Genomic DNA, 10,497 nt, shown 5'->3' on the forward strand with positions numbered 1-10,497 from the left:
AGCTTCAGTTCGAATTGTGATTGAACCCTAGAATTATGTATGACATGTAGTTGTACTGTGGCAGGAGCAGGAGAGTTTTTGAAGCTGTTTTTTAAAAAGACCTTGAAGCACTATTTTTTAAGTGCTTCTGCAACTAAAAAACCAGGAAGATGAGAAAAAGCGCGATACAAGTCGATAGTCTGCGCTCGTTCAGGTTTCACGGCGAAAGCTCCGATGAGATCAGAACACAGGTCACGTGTGGCGCCGTAATTGTCCGCCACTGCTGCTGCTGCCCGTAACCAATATCCCAAGAAGTAAGAAAAAACTCAGTAAATAAAAACATTAAAGATACAATGACATTTGAACCCGGTCCGCTGCTTGCCAGCCCAGTGATGATGGGCCACGCCAGCGCTTGAAATTCATTTCATGACTGACCTTAGGCAGGCTTGATATCACGAAAGTAATCGCGCAAATTTGAGTAGTGAAGCGTTTTAGAACATCAAAGCAACAAGCAGGCGCCACACAATATGAATTGTGCAAAGAGTGGGTTATGCAATACTCCAAACCATTACAAATGCTTGTTCTTGTTTACCTATTAACTGTGGCGTATACCCACATAAGGCATAATTTTTGCCGTCGTCAGCCACTGCATAAAATATTGTACAATATTCCTCACACGTGTGTAGCGGTTACCACGCTTCTCCGAGAATGATAAGCGATAACATAGTGAATGCCATCCTACTACACCAAACTTATGATTGCTTATGGTGCAGTGGGTACTCAGCAACTGTGCTTGTTTATTATCCAACCAGAGAGTGTTGAGAAAATGGCGACTGGTCGATTATAAGGTGCATTTTCCTCTTACTTTCCGCACTGCTTCAATCCTAGTAACGGTAGTTGATTAATTATGATTTGAATTGCCATTTGCGAATTTGAAAATATGTCATGAGCCCATGATTTAGCAATAGAATCGTTTTGTCGCAGGGATGTATTCCTGAACGGTGAATAAAACATCCATGTGGCTCTAGAAAGAAAGAAGAACAAGATCTGATAAGTGAAGCGAAGCTCGTGGCGAATATTTTAGCTCTTCAAAAACTTCCGTCAAATCAAAACAAATCAGTCAAAATGACTGATTCTTTTTCAGTTTGTACAGCTCTGACAGCTTCTGCGAACTTTGGAATTCTATGGACATTCAGAACATTAGTACCACCGCGGTTGAGACTCCTGAGGTTACTATGGGTTGCGGGACACTGTGCATTAGGAATAAATGAACTGGCCGACTCCTTAGCACGAGCAGCACTTGATGACCCAATTTTATCCATACTGCCAGATGTTGAATGTATTACAGCAATAAGATATCGACAATCAACATGCTGCACTGATATGATAGAAAAAGTAGCTACATGGACAGAGTATAACCACCACAATTTTCCATGGCGACCCCACTGGAGCCAGTCGAGAAAGCTCAAAGTTTTAAATACTAAATTCCAATGTCGTGTCGCCCCCCCCCCGCCCGTAAACCTGTATATTCACAGAGCTAGTCAGGCAATATCACCCCTTTGCGCATTGTGCGGAGAAATGGAATCAATAGAACGTCATTTTTCGTATTGTCGCCGACACAATATACTTAGAAAAAAGCTTCTAGTTATAAAATTTCTGAAAATAGGCGTTAAATTGACGGCGGAAACTTCACTAAGCTTTGGTGCCTCAGTTTTGGGACGTTGCCACAGGGATGCTTTCAATGCCGTTTGCGAGTGTATTCAAGCATAAAAACGTATACCTTAGTGGTCTTCATTCAAATAATTATTATTTCTTACCAAAAAAATTCTAAATGGTGAGGTGAAGTGAATGCAGCTGTGTGGTAATCACAACACCTGATATCTCAAAGTTTCTGAACTTGACTTTTCCATTTTTTTATTTTTTTGTTTGCTCTCTTCTTATGTCGTTCTCCTTACGTTAGTCATACTATAATACATATTCATTATACATAGTTTAATGCTCACAGTAAAAATGCACTACCCTCTTTCTTGGCCAATCCCCCTGAGTGGCTGTGAGCCATGAGTCCAGGAAAACCAACCAACAAACAAATGCAGGCCTAGTTCTTGAAGAAGTGGTGCTAGTATGTTTTTTTCTGAAAACAGAGAAACGGCAAAAAGATAATAGGTATGAAAAGTCGTCACCTCCTCATTACAGTAAATGCACATAGGGAAATTCAATAAACCTGATCTATTCAAGTAAAATTGAGGGACGTAACGCGGCAACAAAATTTTGTGATGGCACTTTCAATCATCCAACTAGAGAGTTCGCTGCGTCAGGAAAACAACAGTTGGTTGTAATCCGGAGAAGCCGTGATTGCAGGAACTGATGCATTTTGCCTGATTTTAGGCGTTCTAAATCGGTATGCAGTAATGTTTGCTGTAGAATTGAAAATAGGAATGATTGAAAGCAGCGCGTTCGCAGAAAAGTCAGCTATTTATTTAACAAGTCTTCGGGCCCTGGTGCCCAGAATAAGTAAATGCTTCAAAAATGACAGAGAACCAATGATTTCAAAAATCATTGGGGGTAAGCCACCGTATGTGCACAGTGAAGAACGCATGGATAATGAGTCAAGTATGATTGCTACGACTGGAATAGATGTATTCAATTTGCGCACAGCTAAAAAGAGTGCTTCTAATTTAGCCAGTGTAATGATGATTGTAGTGGGTCATGCAAATCTCGGCACACACATTGTCAGTGCTAAGCACGAGACGCTCGGCCCGGACTGTCGCTGATTTTGCTAGCTAGGCCTACGCTCCTACCTGGTCTCGGATAACAGTTTTGACTGTCTCCGTTCTATATTATAATTGGTGGAGGTGCGGGGTCTCCTTGCAATCCTGGAATTGCGAAGCCGGACTGTACCTGCTGTCATGACCACTGCATCTGCCACAAGCCCTCCTCCTATGGCTTCCCAGGCCATCGTGTGCTCCGGCGTGGTCCGTCAGCGGGATCCTCCCATATTCAGCGGCACTGACGACCACGACGTCGACGACTGGCTGGCTACTTACGAACTCGTGAGTGTCTTGAACAAATGGGACAAAGCCACGAGACTGGCCACTGTCGGCATTCACCTCAGTGGCATTGCCCACTTATGGCTTCGGAACCATGAGACCGACGTTCCCACCTGGACAGCATTCAAACCAAAGTATTTGGTCGTCCTTCTGTCCGCAAACTTCGTGCGGAGATGCGCCTTCAGTCGAGATCTCAACTGCCTGGTGAGAACCTTACAAGTTACATAGAAGACGTCATTGACTTGTGCAAGCGCGTCGATGTGAACATGACAGAGGTGGACCGCATCAAGCATATTTTGAAGGGTATTGACGAGGACGCTTTCCAGATGCTCATTTCAAAAAGCCCTGCTACTGTCGCCCAAGTTACCGAGCTCTGCCAAAGCTATGATGAGCTCCGCCGGCAACGTCTCGTCACCCGCCGTGCTGTCCCACATCAGGAATCGATGTCCGGCTTAACTCCCTCGCAAGACCCCGTCCTCCTCTCGCAGATCAAAGATTTCGTGCGCGAAGAAGTTACCCGCCAACTCTCGCTCATCTCTGGCCTACCGGAGCGCAGTGCACCGCTTAGCCCTACTCTACGGACTATTATACCAGATCAAGTGTCTGAGGTCCTTCCTCCGCAGCTGGTGCCACCAGTCAATGCACCATTGACGTACGCCGAAGCAGCAGCACGACCACGACCACAGACGTTCCAAGCGCCGCCTCCACAGCCTGTTCCTGTTTATGCCGCCCAGCCGCCACGACCTCCAGTTCGCCGAGTCCCTAATCCATGGCGCACTGCCGACAACCGACCGATCTGCTTTTCGTGTGGTCTACCTGGGCACGTCGCACGTCTGTGCCGCCGCCGCCCACTCCACTCACGTGAAAACCTACGTCCATACGAGAACGATTACACGTACACTCAATACACCCCAGGACCTGAATTGTACGCTCCTCGTCCAAGCCACCGACCAGCTCCTGATCGCAGATCTCCTTCTCCACGTCGATGCTCGCCCTCCCCGATGCGCCAACGCCCCCCTACAATCGACGCGGAAAACTAAATGACGCAGTTCCCGAGGCAAGAACTGCGTCCTCGTCGCAAAGCACAAGCCCTCTTCGTTCGCCGCCGAATGTAATTAATGCCGTTCTTGAAGGTGTACCCGTACTTGCCCTTATTGATACTGGTGCCACAATTTCTGTCATCGCCGAAAAAGTTTGCCGTTCAATTCGAAAAGTGACAACGCCTTACTTGGGTTCATGTCTTCATACTGCCACTGCACAGCCTGTGCAGCCTGTGGCCGCGTGTACTGCCAGACTTGTAATTCAAGGAGTGCCCTACACAGTCCAGTTCGTAGTACTCCCGCACTGTTCTCATGACATCATTTTAGGTTGGGATTTTCTCTCCCATCACCAAGCCGTCATTGATTGCGCCCGTGCCGAAGTCGCCTTTTGTCCCCTTGGTGATGCGCTACCAGTGCACGGTCGCCCTTCCGACGCGAAGTTGGTCATTAGTGGCGACACCCAAATCCCTCCACGCGCTACTGTCTTCGCCCTGTGTCGTGTTCCACCGTCGTCGACGCTACCGCATTCTTCACGCCTTCCGCTGCTTTCGTTCATCGCCACCTATCACCGCTCCCAAACGCTCTCGTTACTCTTCAAGTTGGTGCGACCAACGTGCCTGTGGAGAATCCGTTCCCATTCACGATTACGCTACTTCGAGGCGAATGTATTGGTTCGATAGAATCATTCGAAACCATCGCTACACTTGACGTTCCTGATAAATCATCGGAAGTCAGCGCCCTCTCCTGTAGTTCCGTGAATGACCCTTCCACTACCGACATTTTCAACCGTGTCATCGACGAAGGCCTAAACCCACAACAGAGGTGTGAGCTTTTGAGCCTCCTTGACAAGTTTCGACCATCTTTTGACAGTCACAGTGCTACTTTAGGTCGCACATCTACCGTATGCCACCAGATCGACACAGGTAATCACCCACCACTACGGCAGCGACCATATTGTGTTTCACCAACTGAACGCCGTATCATCGGTGAACAAGTAGGGGATATGCTAAAGCGAGGCGTCGTTCAACTGTCAAACAGTCCTTGGGCGTCGCCGGTTGTTTTAGTTAAAAAGAAGGATGGCAAGATACGCTTTTGCGTAGATTATCGTCGCCTAAACAAAATAACACGAAAGGATGTTTATCCTTTGCCTCGAATTGATGACGCCCTCGACTCTTTACAAGGCGCAGAGTTCTTTTCCTCCCTTGATCTACGCTCTGGGTACTGACAAGTGCCCATGAATCCGGATGATAGGCCAAAAACTGCATTTGTTACACCAGACGGCTTATACGAATTTAACGTGATGCCATTCGGGCTATGCAATGCGCCGGCAACATTTGAGCGCATGATGGACACTATCCTACGAGGCCTCAAATGGAACACGTATTTGTGCTACTTAGACGATGTAGTGGTATTCTCGCCCGATTTTTCCACGCACCTTCGTCGCTTGGAACAGGTTCTACGCTGCCTCTCTGCAGCAGGCCTCCAACTCAACTTGAAGAAGTGTCACTTTGGAGCGAGCAAGCTGACCATTCTCGGACACGTCGTGTCGAAGAATGGCGTTCTTCCTGACCCCGCTAAGCTACGTGCTGTTCGCGAGTTCCCGAGGCCCGCGTCTCTCAAGCAGCTGCGTAGTTTCATTGGGCTTTGCTCATACTTCCGCCGCTTCGTCCGAGATTTCACCTCGACCATGGCGCCTCTGACAGACCTACTTCAGGGAGACCGCAATCTATCTGCGTGGTCTCCAGCTTGCGACAGTGCCTTTTCGAAGCTCCATGATCTGCTTACAACACCACCCATACTGCGTCATTTCGATTCAAGCGCTCCCACAGAAATCCACACAGATGCTAGCGGTGTCGGTCTTGGCGCTGTACTCGCCCAACGAAAGCCTGGTTACCAAGAATATGTTGTTGCGTACGCGAGCCGCACTCTTACAAGAACAGAAGCAAATTATTCGGTAACTGAAAAAGAATGCCTAGCGATTACTAAAAGGGCCATTACTAAATTTCGGCCTTATCTGTACGGCCGCCCTTTCAATGTTGTTACCGACCACCACGCGCTCTGCTGTTTATCCTCCCTCAAAGATCCCTCAGGACGCTTGGCACGATGGGCTTTACGGCTCCAAGAGTACGACATCCACGTCATTTATCGCTCAGGCCAGAAGCACGCCGATGCCGACGCTTTTTCGCGTTCGCCTGTTTCTACTGATATTGCGAGTGTCTCCATCCAAGACAACTTCCTTCCACTATCAGGACCCATCAACATGGCTGCGGAGCAGCGCAGAGATTCGTGGATTGCGTCTTTGATGGATTACCTATCTGAAACACTCGCCCACCCGCCATCTCGAGTGCTACACCGACAAGCCTCTCACTTCGCCATCCGTGATGGAATACTTTATCGCCGCAACTGCCACCCTGACGGTCGCAAATGGCTACTCGTCATACCCAGGCATCTCCGCGCCAGCATATGTGCTGCTTTCCATGCCGATCCGCAGTGTGCGCACGCCGGTTTGTTTAAAACCTACGCCAGGCTGCGTTTTCGGTTTTATTGGCGCGGCATGTACGCATTCGTTCAAAAGTACATTCGATCTTGCACAGAGTGCCAACGCCGCAAGCACGATCCTAGCCGTCCTACTGCACCAATGCAGCCATTACCGTGCCCAGTGGGACCATTCGACCGGGTTGGAATAGACCTTTATGGTCCTCTACCATATACATCAGCTGGGAATCGCTGGATTATTGTAGCGATCGACCATCTCACGAAATATGCAGAAACGGCCGCTCTACCAGCCGCGACGGCACGTGACGTTGCGTCTTTCCTGCTGCAACGTTTTGTTCTGCGTCATGGCGCTCCACGTGAACTTTTGAGCGACCGAGGCCGCGTCTTTCTCGCGGATGGTATTCAAGAACTTCTTGCAGAATGCCATGTAATTCACCGCTGTACTACTGCATATCGCCCACAAATAAATGGCTTGACCGAGCGTTTCAACCGTACTCTTGGCGACATGCTTTCTATGTATGTCGCCTCCGACCACACCAACTGGGATCTTATCCTTCCTTACGTAACGTACGCTTACAACACGGCACCTCAAGCGACGACAGGCTTTTCTCCATTCTTTTTACTTTATGGTCGAGAACCAACATCTCCAATTGACACCATTCTCCCCTACCGACCCGACTCATCCGAAAGCACACCACTTTCCGAAGCCGCGCGGTATGCGGAAGAATGTCGGCAATTAACTCGCACCCTTACAACACAAGAACAAGGGCTACAGAAATTTCGTCACGACGATGAACGGTCCAACTACCAATTTTCGCCCAACTCTATTGTTTGGCTGTGGGTGCCCCCCAGTGCTGCTCCTGGTACCTCTACAAAGTTTGTCAGCAGGTACCATGGACCTTATCGCGTCATAGAACAAACTTCCGCTGTTAACTACCTCATCGAACCCCTCACGGCCACTGTGTACCTGCGTCGCCGAGGCCGCGAAATCGTACATGTGAATCGCCTCAAACCATATCACGAACCACTTGTCCTCACGACACCTTATAACACTTACTTGGCACCATCTTCAGCGAGGGGGAAATATGTAATGATGATTGTAGTGGGTCATGCAAATCTCGGCACACACATTGTCAGTGCTAAGCACGAGACGCTCGGCCCGGACTGTCGCTGATTTTGCTAGCTAGGCCTATGCTCCTACCTGATCTCGGATAACAGTTTTGACTGTCTCCGTTATATATTATACCAGAAATACAGGAAGAAAGCCTGCTATGCACAGTAAAAATGACCAAACAAGTACAGGGCAATATATCACGACACCCGATTTTTCATCTTATTTCGATGCGTTCGCTGCAATAAGTACCTTTGTTGACAGAGTACCTAAATGTTCCGTAAAGATATTTAAAATGTCGTTAGTTAATAGCTGAACAGAGTTGGGAAGATATCATGGGAAGATATGGTAAAAATTTCTGGAGAATTTTGCTGTGCAGTTACAAGAAGCACATCGCCAACTGGCACATTTAGAGGCCGAAGTTATAATTGAAGAAATTCTATTTGTGGTATGTAAAATCTGGGCTAATGCGTGGAGAAAAATAAGTCACGATTAGAGTTAAGAATATATTTACCAGGGTGAATAGTTGCTTCTTATAATCGTGAAAATCTCTGCACAGTTAGAATGGTGAAGCGCCTGACGGTGTTTATTTTTTCGGCACTTATCAGTTTTTTTCCGTGTGTGCTCTTTGCAATAGATCACTATATAAATCAGTCGTATAGTTTCGTAGAATAAGGAGTATCTCTGACTCATGTTTTAGTTCGTGGCAGATACGTGTACACCTCATCACTTGGGAAGGCATCGGTGAGTAAGAAGTTAAAATGCCCATCCACTACAAAGTACGTATACCTTTTCAGGAGCTGCACTGAGATATGGGGTGGAGCCACTTCTCTTACTGTTTGTTTTCTTAGGTCAGTCCCGTTGTTTTCTTTATTGCTTTTTTAGAGGGAGCAGCTTCATGATTTCAGCAGTAATCGTCGTTTAACCTTGCGGGAATATAGTTATTGTTTGTTTTGCTGTTCGGGTTTCCACAAACTCGAAAGTGACATTAATAATAATAATAAATAATAATAATATTAATAATAATAATAATAATAATAATAATAATAATAATAATAATAATAATAATAATAATAATAATAATAATAATAATAATAAAAGTTTGTTTGCCATCTCTGGACAGCTTGACTAGCCTACAACCCTATGTATTTGGCTGTGCGGCAATATTACACCAAACATATTACATATTAATATAAATACATATATACCTCTGCACTTTTACATGATAATACAAACACAAAGTCACACACACGCACATATACATACAGGGACATGTTATTGCTTTAATATATTTCAAATGCCCCGCCGCGGTGGTCTAGTGGCTAAGGTACTCGGCTGCTGACCCGCAGGGCGCGGGTTCGAATCCCGGCTGCGGCGGCTGCATTTCCGATGGAGGCGGAAATGTTGTAGGCCCGTGTGCTCAGATTTGGGTGCACGTTAAAGAACCCCAGGTGGTCTAAATTTCCGGAGCCCTCCACTACGGCGTCTCTCATAATCATATAGTGGTTTTGGGACGTTAAACCCCACATATCAATCAATCAATATATTTCAACACACACTTTGCTCCTAAAAGGCCTCTCTATAATGATCATGCTCAGAGAATACCAATTGCTGATGTGGCTGGTGTTCATGATATAGCCATATCATCATTTGGAATTTCGCATACGTATTCACTACAAATAGTTATTAGGAGTGCAGCAACGGCAACTGTCCCTCGGCCTGAGCATTCAACACAGTCATGTCCACCGATTGCTCTTTGTTTAAGTTCCATTTGAGTCATATTTGCCTATGTAGAATTTTGCAAATGTTTTACTGAATTGTGAAAATTCTCTTGTGGCTATACCACAGTTTAATTTCCGACACTCATTACTTCAAAGAGCAGGAACATTTTGCCCACATAACAAAGCATTGTACTGAAGAATGCTTTGCTAGCATATTTTAAGGTAAGTGCTTCATGCAATGGCACAAACATGAAAGCGACCTTAATTGCACGCTAAAGAATTCGCCATTGTCACTATTAAAGTTAGCATTTTCAAAAGCGGCCCATTTCTAATAAACATCTTTTCCAAATTTGCTTCGAAAATTTTCAGATGACATTTTGCACCGCAAATAAATATTATTTCCAACAAAAACTCCCAAGCTGTTTACCAAATATCCATTGTTTTTTTTTCAGGTTTACATTCGGCAAATCTAGGAGCCTTCAAGAGCTAATCAAGGCGCCCAGAGCAAGATTTAGAGCTGAAGACCATCGATAATTTTCTTGAGATACTTTTGTTTAAAAGGTTGTCAGATGTCAAATGTACAGTTTTCAAGAACGCAGCCTCATTTAAGGTTCAATTATATTTACAAGTGTTGTTTGCGCCAGAGCGAACACTAAACTGCTGAGAAAAAAAACGCGGGACTTCAAAGCAGCCAGGAAAACTAGGCCTTGAAACAGAACTAGATGGCTCCTTGCGTTATACGTACGACCATGAAAATAAAAAAAGATTCGAGTGCCAAATGCAGCGATAATACTGAAACTCTACAACGCACTACGGTGAAGCATTTGCTCCGATATTGAAAATCTGGGTCGTGGTTGTCCTTGAGGCCATACCAGGCTCTAAAGAAACATTTTATTTCGCCACAAGATGGCAGCACTCCTCAGGCGTCTTGCTTAAAGGAAGAGGAGGAGTTGTATTTTGAACACGGCGCGCGGCCTACCTTTTCCTGGCAATGAATCAAAACCTTGATAGTAGAGCTCAGGCGCCCCTTAATCTGCAGCATTCCACGTCGAGACGCGACAAACGCACGCACAATCGTTTGGAAAAAAGCCTTTTCGCTTTAT

General features: G+C 46.1%; 1 long non-coding RNA gene across 1 annotated transcript in view; it reads left to right on the forward strand.

Moving 5' to 3' along the window:
- LOC142768444 (uncharacterized) overlaps nt 1–10,160 on the forward strand; it is a 74,140-nt gene extending 63,980 nt beyond the window's left edge. The window contains exon 3 of the long non-coding RNA XR_012885288.1: nt 9,847–10,160. This is a non-coding gene — a long non-coding RNA (uncharacterized LOC142768444). The remainder of the gene's footprint in view (nt 1–9,846) is intronic.
- Nucleotides 10,161–10,497: the final 337 nt, after the last annotated feature.

The sequence above is a fragment of the Rhipicephalus microplus genome, chromosome 8, assembly GCF_043290135.1.
Source record: "Rhipicephalus microplus isolate Deutch F79 chromosome 8, USDA_Rmic, whole genome shotgun sequence".
NCBI lineage: Eukaryota > Metazoa > Arthropoda > Arachnida > Ixodida > Ixodidae > Rhipicephalus > Rhipicephalus microplus.